Below are 21,470 nucleotides of genomic sequence, written 5' to 3'. Positions count from 1 at the left end.
GTTTATCAAAACAAAACGTACTTTATTTTCAATATTGGCAATAATTTGATTAAAAATTTCCCAAATCAGGTGGATTTTTTAAATTTGAATTGGGAACAATTTTTTTTTTACTATCATATAAATATGTGCGTATTGATTACAAATTAATATACATAAATTAATTAAAATGACGGCTACTTTGAATTATTTAAATACAAAAACTTATTTTATGTCCATATTCAATTATAAGTCAACGTATTCAGTAAAAATAAGCAGCATTAGAATCATTATGTACTATTAATCTTGTTCTTTTAAATATATTTGTAAGAATTTTGTATCTTTATTTTTATTTAACCATATAGTATAATTTTTCCCATATAATAACTAATGACTTTATTTATGGACACATAGATAAAGAAGTTGACCAATGTTTGGCGAAACATTTGTATGGAGACACTCTACATATATTATTTAAGTTCTAGACACGCGATATCGCGTTCTAAATTCAAATATGTATTTGCAATTCAAAGTATCTGAAAAATATTTTAATTCAAATCCATTGCCTATCTTATAGACGTGAACAGTTGAACAGCACTACAGCCATCACATAATAAGCTGTGATGCTCATGTTTCATGCTTCGCTACAGTGACAAACAAACATATAATCTTAGTGGGGGCCGGGTGAGCAGTGCCCACCCCAGATTTGTCTGGTTCCAAGATCTGAACGAAACTTCGAAAAAACATGTATGAAATATACATGTACACTTATACATATATACGTGTACACTTTTTGTAAAGGGCCATTCCTCCACTACACTTAATGGTTGAGCAATTGCCAGCAGCGTCCCTCCCTAAACATTACCAAAGTCTAACTGTGGTTGCTAATCCTTCTGCTGAACGTGGCAACTACTTGTAAAACCTTCCTATAGGGGGACCTATTATTATTACTATTATTAAGCCCTACATACTCTGTAGTTTCAATGTTATTACATTCAGAATTAATATAATAATGGGTATTCCAATATATTATTTACAATATATAATATAGTATTTACAATGATTTATTTGCATATGTTTTTTAAGCACTAGCATTTTTTTTATTTTATTTTATACAACTTAGAATGGCAAACAAGCCGACGGCCCACTTGATGGAAAGTGGTAACCGTCGCCTATAGACATGAGCAGTACCATGGACATAACAGAGTATACTGTTTCGCCCATGATACCCTCCATGCGTTGCCATTCCTGAGGACTCGGGTGTTATTCCTTTGTACCCAGTAAATTCACGCCATATCCCACCCTTTAAACCGAAACACAGGCATGCAAATACAACTGCTTCAGGGTTGAAACACGAATGGGACAGAAGTACCCAGGCAAACGACTTTTGTACAAAGTCTCCCTCTGGTAAAATTTAGTTACACTTCTTGTGCCAAATAGCTATCATCTTTTTCTTTTCCCTACTCAAAGATTGTCTGGATGAGGTTGCTTTAGCGATAAGACCGCCTTTTGTACTTTATAAGTGTAATAAGTATATCGTCTGTGTGGTCTCGGTATAGAATAAGTCACACCTTTCATTCCTGTGGGTGTTGTAAGAGACGACTAAAGGAACTTGATGGTAGAGGAATGGATAGTAGCGTCTCTCTTAACATGTCTAAAAGCCTACACACAATACATACAAGGACAGCTAACGGCTGAAATGATGAAGTGTAATATATATATATATATATATATAATTTTATTTATTGTTTCTACCTACCCTAATGGGAGACAGGCGTGACAGATATGTATGTATGTATATATATTTCTATATACATATATATATATATGAACAAAACATAGATAATTAAATACGAAACCTACTATTAAATATGTAGGACAACATTACCTATGTAAATCTGATGTAACATATTAAACATATAACAAGGCCCAGACACGCAGCATTCCTGAATAATAATCATCTACAACCTATTATATACCTCCCATTTGTCCCCAGACATCAAACTGTTTGACAATTTTATATTTGCTATTTGCCAAAGCAATTTGAACTTTACTGCACGGTAATAAAGATGTGTTATACGACCAATAACATTGTATTTATAATAATGTACTATCAAAGTATTGCTGGATGTTACAAAGATGACATAGTGTAGTCACGAACATGTTCGCAGCCTATCAGTATTGCAATAATTAATTGCCGATGATTGATGTGAACAGGACCTTTTGTCCTTTGTGTCAATAAATAATTGATGATAGGTATTACAATATATTATCAACTAATAATTTTATTCATATATGGCGATAAGGGCAGAGGAAGAACTAAAAAGACACGAGTGAGTTGCGTGAAAGATGATATGGCCGTATAATAGGAATGAATGCGGAAATGACTGTGAATAGAGAAGAATAGAAGAGAAAAACATATTCTGACGCTGACTCAAAATAATAATTGGGATAAGTGTAGGAAGATGATGCTCTCATTGATAAGAATATCAAACCTCTCATAAACCTATTTTAGCTGTTGAACTGTTTTGTCTCTTTCAATTCTTAATTTGGAAGAAAGTGACAAAACACTGCAATAGCTAAAATAAGGCTACGGTAACCACTTACCATCAAGTGGATCGTATGTTTGTTTGCCACCTCAGTGGTATAAAAAAAAGTTTATAGGTTTTAGTCTTAGGTTTTAGTTTTTATGAATATGGGGGTATTTATTAATATGTGAATAACGTTTGACGTTTTCATTAGTACGCTCAATCCCAATATAATTTTTTTTTATACAACTTACAATGGAAAACAATATGACGACCCATGTGACAGAAAATGGTAACCGTTGCCTATAGACACGAACAGCACTGTGGACATCACAAAATATACTGTGACACCTATGATATTCATCATGCACTGCAATTCCTAGGGACTATGGTGTTATATCTCTGTACCCTATAATTCCACTGCCGTATCCCACTCTTCAAAAGGAAACACAGCCATACAAGTGTAGCTGCTTCACAGCAAAAATACCAGTGGAACAGAGATACATAAATAAATTACTTTTGTGTAAAGTTTTTTTAAATCAACTATTCTAGTTGAATAAAAAAAAACAAGTAAGCAAAGAAGTACGCCTATCTCATGGAAAATGGTAACCGTCGCGCATAGACACGAACAGTACCATAACCATAACAGAGAATACTGTTTTGTCATGATACCCCTCATACGTTGCCATTCTTAAGGTGTTATACCTCTGTACCCTTTAAATTACTGCCATATTCTACCCTTCAAATCAAATCACAGCCACGCGAACACAACTGCTCCACGATTGAAACACGAATGGGACAGAGGTACCCAAACAAACGACTTTTTTACAAAGTCTACCTAGGGTAAAAGTTTCCCTATGGTCATTTTTTCAAGTACTTTTAAATTAAACCTACTCAGTAAAGATGGTTGGAGGGGATTCTTAGTAATGGGGATTAGTAACGGCATTACTTATATTACAAAACGATTTACAGCGTCCAAGGGATAGGAAACCTTCGCGATATTGTTAGTGAATTCATTTCGATACATTAACTGGCTTGACTTCGTTAATCCCTTATCATATTTAATTAGTATCCTACCAATAGTTTTCACTCAATTTTCAAACAATTAAAAAAAAGTTGGTAGACGGGCTCGAGGGACAGAAGAATTTTTTTTATCATAATATACGTCTCAAATTAATTTCATTTCCCACAAAAATTGCAATCTAAACTGCTCCAAACAAACGTAGGTAGAATATCCCACGCTCATATTCTCACAAGTTCGAATTTCGAATAATTTTCGGAATGCGCCCTCACTTTGAGTGATTAACGTCAACATCCCTAGTAACTTAATGTTGGCATGATCGGTTTCCAGTGCAGTGCTGCCAACCTACCGTTGTGAACTACTAATTGAGCATTTCGTTTTGTCTTCGGGCGGTCATGCACTAGCGGGCGCGCGCACGAGCGCCCTCTGGCGTACGCATTCAGATCTGGTACCTACTCTAAATATAATGTAACTGAAACTAGCTTAATGTATGCTCATAAACTGCTACACAGAAATAACATGTTGCAGTTACGTTTTACCTTCAGATCCAACGTTATTTCTTTTCCACTAGCATTTTATATATGAAATTTATTTTCTTTTCATCACGAAAAAATGTGCATTTTTACATTTAGTGTGAGTCGTAATTCATATGTTAAACCGAAACCCAATATTCATTTATTAAAACGATTTGTCCAAAAAACATAGACGTTTTCTGAAAATATTTTTTCACCTTCTCATACAAAACCAGAGGTCACGTCCTGTCTTTCACATAGCTATGATGTAAATTGAAGAATAAATAGAGTGGGACACGACATCCCAGGTTAATCTCCAAATACTTCGAGCACAGGGACTTTAAAAACAAAACCACTGATTTTGCGATACGACCACTAACAGGCAGGTTCAAGTTATACTTGACACGTAATTTTTATTGTGTAGTTTAACGAGTATTTATAGGTTTTGTTAATAATATGAGTTAAGTTGCCTAATTTAAATAAACAAATTTAGTTTTGTCGCTGAGTATGCGGTCACACTAAATATCGTGTCCTTAATTTGTAACGGGCCGTGTGTGTACGAAATCGCCATATTCCCAAACGTGACGATTGCGCTGGAATTCGGCACTCCTCGTGAGTAGCCTAAGGCGGGCTAAACACATTGCAATTAGACCGCTACTCATTTGTGGCGGTTATGAGAAAAGTAAGGGAATCCTTTAATAACGTTTGATTGTTTTCAGAAATAAGCTATTATACAACGACCTCCAGCGTTTTGGATGTCACGTCGCAAAAATTAGGCTCCTGTATCGATATTGGTTGGAGAAGTTTTGTCTTGTTTCTTAATTTCAATTCTTAAGTCCCTATATTAATACAGGTGACAGCTTTTCTTATATCTGTAGGTATTTTATTATAATTGAAAAGAAAAAAATGTCGTATATGTACATTTATTATATGACCAGTATTTTTAATTTAAGGTGACAATCGTTGTTAGGCAACAATTGGCTTAAATTACTCGATCGAATCGTATTCAATTTCTATTATCTGTAGGTACATTGAAAAATCAATTAGAAAGTTTGATAGCTGAAGCTATCAATAGTGAAATATTAGGCTATTTAGTGCAACGCATAACTAACTGCTTGACGGTTTTTTTTTAAACTTTTTTTATGTGTTATTATTTAATACTAATTATAATTATTTAATATATGTTGCCTATGTTAAGCAGTGGACAGTTAACGGGTGATATGATAATAATGTGTGTGCCCCGGCATAGAATGGACCACCCATTCCTTTCTCGTGGGTGTCGTAAGAAGCGACGAAGGGAGGGCGATGGATGGGCAGCAGCGTCCCTCTTAAAATATCTTTAAAGGCCTAACTGCGGTTGCCAATCCGCCTGCCAAGCATAACAACTCCTGGCAAAATTCCCCTTATGGGGAAATTTAACGGCTGAAATAATAATAGTAAAAATGATGATGATGATGATAATACTCGTAATTATTTGAAATTTCAACGTTTCGTAAGCTTATATCGTGCACTATCCTTTATAATACTACCTTACGTTGGTATGTATCGTAAGACACTGTCAACAACGGTTTATATAAAATTGGTGATATTAATTTTAAACCACGCCGTTGACCTTTTATTGTTCAATTAAAAATACTCACGATTGTAAGTCCTAATGGGGTAATCAGAGACATTTATTTTGTTGTTTATCATTGTGGAAAACGTATTAGTACGTATATTGAGTTCAAAATGTGTAATAGACATTAAAATGTGATTCTTTAATACTATTATTAAAGATTTTATTTTTTCTTTATTTTTACAAAAAAAAAAATAAGTTCCGGCATTTATTACGGAATCCTAAAAATATTTATATAAAACAAAACAATCTGAAGTCTTGCAAAACCATATGGGAATGAATTTTTATATGCGTGAAATCGTTTTGTGCGCAGACGCATTGTATTCTGAATGTCCGTTACTTATTTCGTACTATTTTCCTTTGGTTTCACTAATGAAATTATTGTAACTTTTTCCAAAGAATTGAATATATATTTTAGGTGTAAAAACATACTGTCTTAAATTTCCGTTTGCTTTTTTCTGCTTTAATTCTGCTTTAAATTTCCGTTTTTTATCGTAATACTCTTTCCCTTTTAATAATACAGTTTTTAGATCAAAATAACTGGTTTTGTTACAATTGTGGGGCACAATCATTAATTATAATTCGCTCTATTCAAAGTCTTTGTCTTTTCTTCATGATAGTATCGCTTATTTGCATGGTGCAGTGAAAACTCGCTACGTAGTGGATTGAATGCATATGCACATGCATCTAATATACATGCACGATAATGCACTTTGAGCCTGGTCTATACAGTCTACCGGTGTATATGTCTCTACTCATACTATGTACTATATCACAGGTGTATACTTCTCTAGATATGTTTGTGAATATAAATGGAACTGATTCATTTATTTTTTGAAAAGTACTAGAATCATATATTTGTCATAATATTTATTGTATTTTTTTAATTATTAAAACTTGGATAATAACTCCACCTGCGCTATTGGTTTATGCTAATAGAGTAAATAAAGATTTCGCATTTTATAAACAAACATGACGATGTTTACATGCGACTCAAAATCAAACCACAGACAATTTCCCCATTTTTTTAATAACGCTCCAATAGACAGAACAGACTTTTAAAAATTGCTATCTTGGACTATCAAAGGGCGTCACTAGTGCCTGAGTTTTTACAAAAAGAACAAACGAATAGAGCTGTCATATTGAACATTATTAAAGTGCCTAAAATAAACATAGAAATATTTAAAGATTGAACAATAGTGCGATGGATGATAAAGTTAAAAATGTATTTATTTATTTAAAGTTTATTGACCAATAAAATGTGATGCAAAAGGCAGGATTCATGCTATAGGCATTCTCGATAGAGAATTTGCTGTGCTAGAGGGAGACATTGTACAAAAGTCGTTTGCTTGGGTACCTCTGTCCCATTCGTGTTTCTACCGTGAAGCAGTTGTGTTTGCATGGCTGTGTTTCGGTTTGAAGGGTGGGATATGGCGTGAATTTACAGGGTACAGAGGAATAACATCTGAGTCCTCAGGAATGTCAACGCATTGGGGGTATCATGGGTGAAACAGTATACTCTGTTATGTCCATGGTACTACTCCTGTCTATAGGCGACGGTTACTACTTTCCATCAGGTGGGTCGTCAGCTTGTTTGCCATTCTGAGTTGTATAAAAAAAAAAAAAAAAAAATAGATGTGCAGAGAAAAAGTTAGTTTTGACCTATAAGTTCTATAAATATATAGCAGCAAATAATTAATCGTTATGCCTGTATTTGCAAATATATACTGATTTAAATAATGCACACATCAATAAATAAATATATTAAACGACACTAATAAATTTTTGTAATTGTTTATATCTATAATAAGTTTACTATTATAATCTTTTGGAGGAAACAATAAAGAGTATCTATCTATCTATTTAGCCATTGTTTATTAAAATGAAATAGGTAAACATAATAAAGATAAATATAAATATAAGACATATAAATAAATATGAAAAAAATACACCAATTTTCCTTTAAGGTTGATGAAAGCTACAAAACATTATTGTCTACTTCTTTCACGTTTAAATTTGTAGCGATTTTTCAACACGTCCTATTAAAATATTAATAAATGAACAAGCCTGCTTTACTATTTCACCTCAGTGCGCTGCTTTACAAACACGGCGACAGCCCCTTCTGCGGGATCAAAGAGTCTGCGGCATTGGGGCGAGTTTTCAATATGCCAGTGCAATGGCGAACGCAGTAGGGCTGTGCTTGTCAAGCGTAACGAGTCGTGAATCTCTATTTAATTCGTTATATATACATTTACATACATAATACCGCTCATACAATAAAATAAACTGCACGTCACTTTATATTAAACTATTTTCGTATTAATTAAAAATGTTGTTCCACAGAAAAAATAAAAATCCAGTTTTCCCTGTCTCAAATAAATGACGGAATTACGAGATAACAAAAATAAAAGTAAATACAACTGAATTGAAAACATCCTTCTTTTTTGAAGTCAGTTAAAAAGATATGTACGTTTGTTTTGTATTCGTGAGAGATGAACAGTAAGTGAAATTTTCATTCTAAGCAGCTTGCTTAGACGTTTGACTGTGATTAAATAACATACATCTAACCAAATTCTGTTTAAATTCTAAACGCCAGGTTGGCAAATCGTAAACTATACGTATAGAAAAACTATACCCATATAAAAAAATATTTAAGCCACTGATATGACTTTTTAGTATTAATAAAAAAATAAAAATGTGAAATATTATGGCCAAAATGATTTTAATTTTTACGATTTGACGATCTGTATCACAGCCCTATTAAAATGAATGCATTTTGATAGAATTTGTTTTTAATCGACCTCAAATTGGGCGCGAAATGAGTCCGGGCCCTTACCGGTGTCCCCATTTAGTCAGTGATAGCTTTATTAAAATGAATGCTCTCATTTATTTTTAAGAATTTAGTAATCTATCGTATAAAATTCTAGATTAAACTGTAATATGAAACAAATTTTAAAAGGTTATGTCATTATAATTCAAAATAATTAAGAATTTGCTTAGATATTCGTGTGGTCCCGGCATAGAATAGGCCACCCCTTCCTTTCCTATGGGTGTCGCAAGTGACAACTAAGGCAGAGCGAGAGATGGGCAGCAGCGTTCCTCTTAAAACATCTCCAAATCCTAACTGCGGTTGCCAATCCGCCTGCTAAGTGTGGCAACTACTGGCAAACCCCCCCTAGAATGAGACTTATGTTCAACATTAGTATTAGAATCGACTTCAATGAAAAGAATAATGATTGAAGGGATAAAAGTCAACGTAATTATTCACAGAAGATCTGATTTGAAGTAAACGTGTGTCCTACTTTTACAATTGTATAAGGACTCTGTGAGGTAAAAAGTATTAGGATAGAAAAATGGATAAGTATTGATTCTCGGACTGTTACATCCTACAGGTCGTTTTATGCAAATGTTGGAGACTAATCTATTGGTTTATTTACAAGTACTAATTTTATTTGGATTCTACGCATTTTTCTAATATAAATAGACAGATAGATCTTTCTATTGTTTCCTTTAAAAGATTTTTTAATTGTTAAATATTTGTTAATTATTTATTACAATATACTTACAGGTTGAAATTGAAATAATTCTTGGTAGTCTGTAAGAGATTGCTTTTAGCGATAAGGCTGCCTTTTGTATATGGACATTTTGTATAAATACTCCTTGTATACGTCTCTATTGTGCACAATAAAGAGTTTCTTTGCAAAAAAAGCAATATTTATGTTCACTTGTACTAAACTTAATAAAGTAAGAATATTATCTAAACAGTGTTCTAAGTTTTTTAAGTCGAAAAATGACAAATGATCTTAGATAGATAATAATATCGATTTCACTTTTTATAGATAGACGCACACAACACAAAGTCTAGTAGGTACTTAATATGTTGAACTACATACACTGCAACGAAATAAATCAACGCACAATTTGAAATTCCGTGACGCGATTTTCCCTCCAAACTTTGACAGCTCAATTACATTCTCTGTGGTGGGTGACATTTGTTCAAATTGTCCGTATACCATAGATTATACACTCGCCAAGCGTATCATTTATTAAACCATTCCTATTTCTTGTGTAGTGGAAATAAAGTTTAAAATTGAATAGTAGATTTGTTAATGAAATGCAAATTGTTAGTTGTCAAAGCAGTATTTTTTACATTCCATTTCGTGGTTAATACGGCGTGTAAATGAGTTCTTTATCGTTTGTATTTTAACATTTTGTTTATATAGTTTTTTTGTAGGAGGGTGAATATAAATTAGGCTAAATAAAACAAATTGTTTCTCATATTTAAAGGCTATTTTAGTATTGTTTTAACAACCTAATTATATACAGGCAAGAAGATTTTATTATATTGGATTAAATTCACTTTCTTTTTATCAATGGTACACAGAAAAGAGGTAAGGCAATTTTTCAATAGACATTTGTTCCAGTCTTTTCATGGCCTCGCTCATTACCAGGGTGTGGAGTAAAAGTGAGGACTAAAAGAACAAAGCATAATACATCAGTACAAGAGATGGGAAATTTGCAAATTTTTTTGAGCTTTCTACTGCATTATAGGGTACGGAGGTGTAATACCATAGTCCTCAAGAATAGCAACGCATGAAGGATATCACAAGTATTCTGTGACATCTACGGCGGTATATAGGCGACGGTTATTATTTATTATGGGGTGGACTGTCAGCTGTTTATCATAAAAAAATTTTGACCCAAAATTAAGCTTTGAATTATATTTATTTTTATATTAATTAATTTTAGTTTTATATCATCAATTTTTAGAGTATAACTCTATAAAGACTTTTATGGGCCGTCAAATTTTGATAATTTTTTTTTTGGGGAATAGGTACTTTATTTTTGCTCCTTATTATATTATATGTGAATAATAATCTACGCACAGCAGATGCATGATTACATACAATACGTACATAAAGACATACAGGCACACTATCATACACCTGCTATTGCAAATCACGCCTACAATATTCTTCTAAAGAAACCTTAAAGTTGAATTGCAACAAATTATAGAATAATAAACTTTACGCCGTAGGAATTAGAACCTATATGGTTATGAGAGGTTAAAAATATTCTTGTAAGATGATAAAGAAGTATGACAAAGATTAAATTAAACAGATGGGATATTGCTGCTTCCCAAATGTTGTTGTCAAACTGCTATTGTAAAGAATATATTTTTATTACATCTTGATGTTTCTTCATTTAAGATTTTTATAAACTTTTATCATTGAGGTATATGCTTGAATTGAGATTGAACTCACATTAGTTTATTGTGCCAATATAATATTTTGTGTTAGGTATGTCAGTGTGAACAATATTAACGCTAGCAGAGTAAAAACGTAACGATCACCTCACTTTTTCGTCTTCAGGACAAAAAGTTTTGAGTTTACTATACCAACATGTCGCATCCAACTTGACAGTTAGTATAGGATGGTCCAAATTTTAAATACCCCTTTAAAAAACGTTATTAATATCGAATTCTCTCTATAAGCACATTATTTATTTGGAATGTCGCATCTGGCTCGTGCATCTTTGGCGCGCAGTTACCGAAGTGGCAGAACGTAAGCCAGCCGTCGCCCGCAGCCATCACGACGCCGCGCCTTTCTACGCACTAGCGCTTTTGTTTCGCGCCACCACTACAGGGTTCCCATTTTTTTCTTAATTTCAGACTTATACTTAGAGAATATAATTATACATATGTAGATATTATAAAAAATATACTTTTCGTCCTTTTTATGGACGGCATGTCTTATGAATATATGTGTTTCCGTATCTTTGTGTGGTTCAAATGGTTTGGTGTATTTTAATAAATGAGACATCGTTAGATTATTCATAATTGTGGATCACGGGGACTGTATAATGTTAATATCATAGGCAAGAGGGCTAGATGGGCCATGGCCACTCCAGTATTGCGGGATGCCCACCCAGATCAGGAGTGGAGATTTCATCTAAAGCTTTCAGACATGCCAGAGAGAACATGCGTCATTTTTATACAGCTAGGTCCACAATTGAATATAATCTTCAATACCCGAATGACTAATATTATAAATTAACTTTCCACCCCGCCTTGACAAGGGTTTTTAATGGGTGAGAAAGGAATGGTAACCCCGCCTTCTTTTTTATACTACTATGGTGGCAAATAAGCATACGGTGCATCTGATGGTAAACAGAGTTACCGTAGCCTATATATAACATTAAGCATGTAACGCGCGCGTTGCCGACCCTTAAGTAACCTTAATAGGCCCTTTTTGAAGATCTCCATGATGTAGTCTCTAGGGGAAGTCTCAGCAGGAAGGTCATTCTCCAACCTGAGTGTTCGCGAGAAAAAGCTCCTCTGAAACTGAACAGTGCGTGACCTTTCTAGTTCTAAGGTGTGATAATGTATTCCCGTCTGCGATATAGGTATATGTTGGAAGGGCGTCAATGAGAGATGAAATGAAAAAAATGATGATGAAATGTTAGCCCATCGCGAGCTTTGCAAGGATTTCGAATAATCACAATTTTTTACAATAATTTGATTTCTGTTTCTAATTTCTTATAATCATAAAATAGTATATCTTAGTTTGAAAATCAAACGATCCATATGTGATGTTTATCACGTCACATAAATGAATTCTTACTAATTACTTATTACAAATTACCCACAACACCAAAGGTATTGCAGGTGTGCTGTCGGCCTTTTAAAAAGGAATATGCTCTTTTTTTTAAGGTTTTGATGTCGTATCTGTTCGGAAATAGTGCTGCTGGAAGTAGATTCAAAGTATAGTTGTACCTGGAAGATAGTGCCTTGAAAAACGCACGGTGGTCATACATATATGTGAAAGTAAATTAACTCTTTGTGGCTTTAACTTCTTAATTAATCGTATTGAAATCTCCTGTACTACTTAAAAAGGTAAAGTGCATATTTTTATTCTCGATCATAAAGATGAAGTTTCTGATAATAGCTAGTATAAAATAAAACAATACTGAAACCCCTATCTATCCGTTCGTAATTCCCGCGTTTTGTTAAATTATTGTATGTCTGTAGCAGGCATATTTATCTATGATAGCAGGTGTGTCAGACAATGTCTGCGACGTCATAGACAATGTTGTAAAGATCAATAAAATACGTAAACCATAAACATAAATAAAATATAGCTGACTACCTAGTTTTCGACATAGTAATGTAATAAAAGTACATTCTATACAAATATTCTATATAGCAGAGTTTATATACAGCATACAGTTTAGAGCAGCATTATATACCAGAGGGAGACTTTGTACAAAAGTCCATTGCTTGGGTACCTCTGTCCCATCCGTGTTTCTACCGTGAAGCAGTTGTATTTACATGGCTATGTTTCGGTTTGAAGGATGGGATATGGCGTGAATTTACAGGGTACAGAGGAATAACACCTGAGTCCTCAGGAATGGCAACGCATGGGGGGTATCATAGGCGAAACAGTATACTCTGTTATGTATATATGGTACGTGGTACTGCTCATGTTTATAGGCAACGGTTATCTCCTTCTATCAGGTGGGCCGTTAGCTTGTTTGCCATTCTAAGTTGTATAAAAAAAATATACAAACTTGTGTCTTTTATTTCAAAGATTTGATTTTTGGTTTATTATGGTTAAATTCAGAAAATGCTGAGGAGAGAAAGAATTATCAATAATGGGAATTAGTAGCCAAAACAGATATTGCAGTTTTTCAACCGATTCCAAAAAGAAGGGGGTTCACTTTTCGGTTGTATTTTTTTATGTTTGTTATCCTATAACCACGTCTGTTATAAACTGATTTGAAAAATTCTTCTGTATTTTAAAGAATTTAACTTACAGATAGCTTCTATAGAAATTTTATCAAAATCGGTTCAGTAGTTTAGTTTTTTTCTTTTATAACATTGGGGGCAAACGAGCATGCGGCTCACCATAGTAAGTGACCACCGCTGCCCATGATCACCCACAACACCAGCGGCACTGCAGGTGTGCTGCCGGCCTTTTTAAATCAAAATAATTGGTTTACCTTATATCTAAGTCAGTTATAAACTAATTTGAAAAATTCTTTTCTAACTGAATAAATTAAACTTCAGATTGTTTCTATAGAAATTTTATCAAAATCGGTTCTGTAGTTTAGTTTCGAATTGAAAACAATTGGTTTCGCCACAATTGAAATTGGTTTCTTTTGTCGAGCACGATCGTATCAGTGTTTAAACTTTAAATTAATCGCAACAGAGCCTAATTTACTTTAACTAAATATCTACTTCGTAGAAAACATAAATTTATATCGAAAATTATTTATAGAATTAACTAAAATAGCAATACACGAGCAGATAATATTTTTGAAACGTTTAGTGAACGATTTCTTTTACCAAAACTATTTCTAGAGTGAAGGAGTAATAAATAATTACAAGTACTCTTAATAAATATTTTAGTAACTACAATACTTATACTCCTTGAATAATTCACTTAGAATAACAATAGATAGATATACAGTTGGATTCATTAAGGAGGAGAGATTAACTTATTTCTCTCGCTCATTTTCAGGAGAACTGTGGATGCAGTCCACACATGCAAACATGCCACATCCCACCTTTCAATTTGATGAGTGAATATGGCAATGGAATAGATATAAAGACATAATACCATGGTCCTCAGAAATGATAACGTATGAGGGATACCCAAGGGGTACCTGCCATCTGCGATATCCATGGTGCTATTTATTTTCACAGAAAATATATACCACTTTCCAACAAGTAGGGTGTCAACTTGTTTGCTATTCTAAGACTCATAAAAAAAACCAAATCTCTTTCAGATTTTTTCTTTCTATTAACGATGTCGTTACGAAAAAGTGCAAAATGTAAAGTTTATTTACTTATAAAAGTAATGTACAGATTTTAAGAACTTGCATTCAATAACTACACCGCATATACATATACGGCATTGTTTTAATATCATAATGATACATATAAAATAAAAATATGTCGGGCATAAACAACAGTTCACTTGTACTCAGCCGAGTAATAGCCCAATAGTGAGTCGAGTGGCAGTAAGCCGCACGCGCCTCGGGCCGTCACGATAAATGACCCGGCCCGCGCCGCCCATAGACAATTTTACCGGACTGCGCTCATGAAAGAGACCTTTTTATTCTTTTCATCTCTTTTCAAAAAAAGAACGCGACGTTCCATTTTTAAACGGCAATGTGATATTTCTTTTTTATATTCTAAAGGTGTAGTTAGTTTGTGATGATGGCCTTGATTGATTAACTATGCCATGTTGAGTAATGCTAATAATATTCTTAACGTAACATAGTTTTAAACAAAGTATGAAGGTAATATGTTATTTATAGATAATGAAATATTACAATTTATTTATTGTATATATCTACATTAACCCCTATTTTTACAGGTACTAACCTAATACTCTACTGTGGGGGGAAAGGGATTGTTAGTAATGGAAACTGAGAATCCCATTGCTAGCAATATACCCAACCAGGTCTACCTCCTCGTGGTTCCCCCTGGAAACTATCATGGTTAGTTCCTGATGAATTCATTATGATGGGCTAACTGGCCTGTTTTCATTCTCATCATCACCCTTCACTGGTGCTCCGCCAGCGTATCCCGTTAGCGCAGGCAAAGTTGACCATACCATTTTCACCCATCAAAAAAAATACTCTACTGTACTGTAGGTACTATATACTGATATAGTACTTTAGTGTGATTATATTAATTTTTTAAAAACTTATAATTTCAATTTTATAAACAGCTTTATATATTTATACGTAAGTTGCCTTTATTTATTTTTTTACAAACTGTCAATTTTTACTTAACAGATTTACCACTATGGATTTCAAATAAAACAATAAATAAATTGAATATTCCAGCTCAACGATCACCAAAAAACAAATCACAAATGCTTATCGTCACCCAAACTAGATAAAAAAAAACACAAAGGAACCCCCAGTCACGGACCCCTAAATTATTTCGTACCGACTATAATTACGGAACCCTATCTTTTTTATCGCGCCATCCCCGTCTCAGTATCGGCCACAAATCTATTGTAGCTAATGACAGGATTCGAGAAGTATACACCATAGTGTATACGGCATAGATATACGACTTTTTTTATGCAACTTAGTAAGCCAAACAAGCTAATGGCCCATCTAATGAAAAGCGGTAACCATCACCTATATATAGACCAAGAAAAAAAATTAAATTACTAAATATGATTCCATAATATACAAGATGAAATTAAAATAATTAACCTTCTTTTTAAGAGACACCTCTTTAAAAATTATTTAGTTTTTTTTTTCTTTGGGAACACAATCTGAAATCATAACTTAAAAAAGAAAACCAGAAACTTGTAACCAACCAATTATTTCGATTTAAAAACTGAACAACTGAATTGTTTTTGATATAATTTCAAATCAGTTTATAACTGACGTATGAGGTACCAAAAATTAAAAAGATACAGCTTAATAATCTTCTTTTTTAAATCAGTTGCCAGTAACAATTAAACTAAAAATTTATTCCATGCAAGAAATGAAATTTGAAATTGAAAACTACGACTGGATAATTGAAGCGACAAAAAATTAAAAAAAAAAAAACAGAAAAGTAAAATTCCAGGCAAATTATCATATTGAAGACTAGGCAGCAAGGTCTCCGACCTTAGCCTGTTCTACAACGGAACAAACATACTAAAAAAAATTTTTCCAAAGAACCAAGAGTCGCAGAATGTAGACCTTTCCATTTTAACTCAATAACTGAACTCCCAGTGTATTATTATTAATATGGAGGCCTCCAATTTTTTTTACATTTTCCTATAAGTAATATTATGTTTCTTTGGAACAAATATTCAATTTCACTACTAGAACTCCCTTTCCTTGGACGCAATCAGAATAATGTCGATACAAATTAAAAGATTTATTAAAATTATATGTTAGGTGACTGCCAATAAAATGTATTTATACTTTTAAATATAAATTTATTAGTATAGATTTTTTTCTATTAGTATAGTTTCTGGGGCCAGTTGGGCCGTGTCTTTATAATAATTTATAACAATTATTAAGTTTTAGCGATTGGCACAGCGATAATTCATTCTAGATTTTATCCGCGACTTTATCCGTGTGACAAAGATGTATTTACTGACCAAGATATATAAGATACCAAATATCCTAGTGATTGGTTAAGCCGTTAAGGCGCTATAAGGAAACAAACAAACAAACTCACTTTCATATTTATAATATTACATGTTTAATTTAAACTAGAATTAGTATACCAATATAAGCCTTTCTGTATGAATTTACTTTCATATCTGTGTCAATTTTAAAAAACTTATTTTCTAAACTGAACCGACAAGGAATCACATTTTTTTATATCCTTCATACCCACAACTCGAAAAAATTGACAAAAAGAATTATTTACATAAATACCTGGCTTACATTATTCAAACAAGATGAATGACCGTACAAAATGGAACACTTAATCGCTTTGATTCCTTAGCCTTAAACGGTTTCACATTAAAACTATTCATATGATCCATCAATCAAAATTCAAAATTCGAACAAATTGAGGCAGCGCAGGCGCACCACGCACGGGTGCTGGCGCGCAGCGGTGCCGCTACGGGGGGTTGTTAGTGCTGTTGTCATAAGATTATTCGTAGCCGCTCCATTGTTTTTACTTTTTGTTCTTTATTTTCCTTATTGTTGACAAAACGAGCCTTATCATGACTTGGAGTTGCTTAATGACGTAAAATGTGCTAGTTGACCTGAAATGCTTCAACTATGGAACAGTTTGAATTGTTGTTCTGTTTGAAAGACGTTTTTTTACATTAAAAAAAAAAAAATTACTCGAAAAAAAATGAACATTTTTTTTTCTCATTAACACACATTTAGCGATTCAATTTTTTTTTTTTTGTAACCCCGCCTACGCTGTCGGTTTACACTGGCGATTTTTTTAGTTGGCCAATTTTTCTCTTCATAAGAACCAGAAATGAATCTGTTAAGTCTCATTACTAATAACTCCTTTCCCCCTATTACTATTATATAATATATTATACCTAATGTTTATTTGTGAAAATGTGAGTGTTACCTTTTGGCTTTGGCGCCTTATGTTTAACAGTTAACTAATTATCATAAAACGTGTTCAAAGAAAGATATAGTTCACTTTTATATCCTTATACACAATTATAGTCGGTTTAGATCGAATAAAAACATTTTTATTTTAATAAGGTTAAAAAATAACAATTTCATACATTTATTTATTATTAATCTATTAATTAAATTACTCCTGCTAACAAGCTAATGTAAAAAGGGACCTGTCAGAATTAATAAAGTAGTCATATCGAGTGTCAACACGTGTCGAGTAAATAGTTATGTTTTTTATGATAGCCACCCCCTAATACGTGACGCGTGGCGGGCAAAGAGCGTATTGTGCGGACACCCCCCAATGCCTATAATGGGGTAATGGATCTTCAAGTATCTGAGAAATATTGTAATTTTACCATACATGAATAGAAAGTTGGTAATATTGTTAGAAACATTCCGAATTACCAGAGAGAGAATTTGTACGAAAGTCGTCTGCTTTGGCCGAAAATTCACAGTAGGTTAGTATCATTTTTTGAAGCTTTTTTTAACTATTTTGTATATAATAATAAGTACTCCATACGAAATGAAATCAATGTCATTAGTGTCCTTTGAACGGCGTGTTCTATCAGCAAAACAGAACATTTTAACCGAAGAACGGTATTAGTCGAAAAACGGTAAAAAATTTTGAATCTCCCATACTAATACTGCGCGTTCAGCTATTGAATTAGTATGGGAGAGTGGAAATCTTTGTCAATTTTTAGTTTTTGAAACGTAAAATTTTTACATTAATATATGTATAGAGTGGATAGAGTATTACTTTTGTATACGGCTTACAAATTGGATTCCAGTCTGCATAAATGAAAATAAATCGCTATTCGTTTTTAAACATATAATTAAAGAACAATCTTTTATTATATACTTAAAAATACATATAAAATATAATAAATACAAATAGATACAAATCCCACAAAAAACCGACTTTAATTGTGAGAAAACCAGTTTGCTCTAAAAACTAAACAACTGAACTAATTTTATAAACTGATTACTGACTGAAAATATTACTGACTACAATTTTTTATACAGATATGGATAATAAAGGTTGTACATACATATTGGTGCAATCTTTATGTATATTCTTTCAGATAAAAAAAAAATCCAAATCGATTTAAAACTAAGGAAGTTATGAGGTAACAAACATAAAAAAATACAACCTTATCCAGAAGCTCTTTCTTTTTAAAGTTGAATTCGTAGAAATCTGAGGAAGGCTCTTATAAAGAGAAAAATTTCCAAGTAAAACAATCCTAACTGCCATTACAAAGAGTTTAATCAAATATTGACAGAACGTTTGTCGGTTCATAGATAGATAGATATATAATTTATTTACATTACTTACAGCACACAAATTAAAATAAAAACATACACATGATATGTGTATTATGTGTATGTTTTTATAAAAACACACAGTAAAAGAGATAAAAGAATAAAAAAAAAAACAGCAAAATATATTAACCAACAATTTCCTTTCTTCCCTTTCCTTCATGCGTATGCCATAGTAACACAAAATGGTCACAACTCAGTTTATTGCTTTGCCCTTTAAAAAGCAAACTGATATTCTGTTATAGCCAAGAGTCAGTCGCGAAATTCCTTATTAAAAATAATAATAAGTAGAAATATAAATAAAATGCATTTTCATTCAAATAGTTCAGCTAGTAATAAAATAAAATTTGATTACTAATATTATTAACTTACAACGATTTATTTATAACCGTTTATTAATACCTGCATTTTTTATAACCCACTCTGTGTTAAAAGTACTTAAATTGAGAACAACGCTTAAAATTTTTACTTTTTTTTTATTTACGGTTCCTCTGTAATGTTTTTGTTAAAGTAAAAAAATTGCACACCATTTCGTATCAATCTGTGGCAATATGCGAAGTAAACGTATCGTACGTTAAGTGAAACCACTAGAAAGTTCGATTTGAATTTGAAATTTGAATGGCATGTTCTCGAATGTTACCCACGTGATCCGATTTGCGGCTAGTAACGCGAAGCTGGCGAGGAAAGGAATTGAAGGGATCGATATTTAAAACTTTGATTAGCGATTTAAATTTTTTATTCCTACTTAAATGAAACTTATTTATTTATTTAGATTTTAAAGCACAGTGAAATTTAATTCACGTTTGGTGGACTCATCGTCATATCTCTAAAAACAATACTGTGGAGTGAATGTGGCTGTGTTTTTTTTTACACCATTGAACAAGTATACGGCCCACCTGATGGTAAGCGTTTATCGTAGCCTATGGACACCTGCAATACCAGAGGCATCACACGCGCGTTGCCGACCTTGAAGAAACTTCTTTACCCCTTTTAAAGTTTTATAAAAAATCACTTTATTAGTACTATAAAAAAGTTGGGTTTAAATTAAAGTGTATTTTTAATATTTATGACTACACCTGTTCAAAAGGGTTAATGTTTTTGTTAAATTTACATAATGTAAGGCAATCGAGTGTTCGAGACAATTTATTCGTATCACGCGATGTACAATATGGATATTGCAACAACTGCTCTCCCGCATGTATGATGAATTCGCCTTCGGGGTAATGCGATGCACTACTTATCATATTACTAGCTGTATCCCGCGGGTTTGCACGCGTAAATTAGAATAAAAAGTCACCTGTGTTAATTCAGAATTTGCTATATCCGTCTATCAAATTTTATTAACTAGAGGGAGACTTTGTACAAAAGTCGATTGCTTGGGTACATCTGTCCCATTCGTGTTTCAACCGTGAAGCAGTTGTGTTTGCATGGCTACTTTAATCAAAACTTATACTAATACGAAAGTAAAAAAATCATTATCAATCTCCTGAAAATTAATTAGAGACGTAACACATACACACAAAATACAGTCCTAAAACCTTCCCTCTCGTAAGTTGGTTGAAAACGAATTAATTATTATTTTGTTAATAATTAATATGTAACTAACTCATTTAATCGTTACAACAATATATAAAATTTTGTACGATTTAAAAAAAATGATTAGGTGCGAGTTACACTCACTCGCCGCAAGTTCCGTACATAAATATTTAATTATTTGATAAAATTACCTTTATTGGCTTTCTCATACAGAATTGACTTTACTACTACTAATACAAACTACTCAAAAATGGTACTAGTTAGAAACTATTATTCCTATAATTTTAAAAATTCGATTTTCCCCAATAGAAGTGAAGCAGTTATGTTTCCATGGCTGTGTTTCGGTTTGAAGGGTGGGATATGGCGTGAATTTACTGGGTACAGAGGAATAACACCTGAGTCCTCAGGAATGGCAACGCATGGGGGGCATCATGGGCGAAACAGTATATTCTGTTATGTCCATGGTACTGCTCATATCTATAGGCGACGGTTACCACTTTCCATCAAATGGGCCGTCGGCTTGTTTGCCATTCTAAGTTGTATAAAAAAAAAACAATTTTATTAAAATCCGTCGAGTTTTAATTAAAGAATAAACGTTCATACATTTTTACAAATTTTCACATTCTACTATTTAATACATAGAATATTATATCTAATACATTTAATACATATATATGCCTGTTTTTTATTGGAGCAAGCAGAAACAATGGAACCTTAAACGTTTCATTTCAAACGGACCTCATTCGTTTTCTTTACATTCATCAGTCTATTCATATGTGAATAGAACGGTATGTCGTTGCCAGTTACAAGAGCTGTTCGGTTTCTTTTTTATAACGCAGGGGACA

This window comes from Galleria mellonella, unplaced genomic scaffold, assembly GCF_026898425.1.
Source record: "Galleria mellonella isolate WM207_F2 unplaced genomic scaffold, CSIRO_AGI_GalMel_v1 utg133, whole genome shotgun sequence".
Classification (NCBI taxonomy): domain Eukaryota; kingdom Metazoa; phylum Arthropoda; class Insecta; order Lepidoptera; family Pyralidae; genus Galleria; species Galleria mellonella.
Note: the sequence above shows the minus strand (reverse complement) of the source record.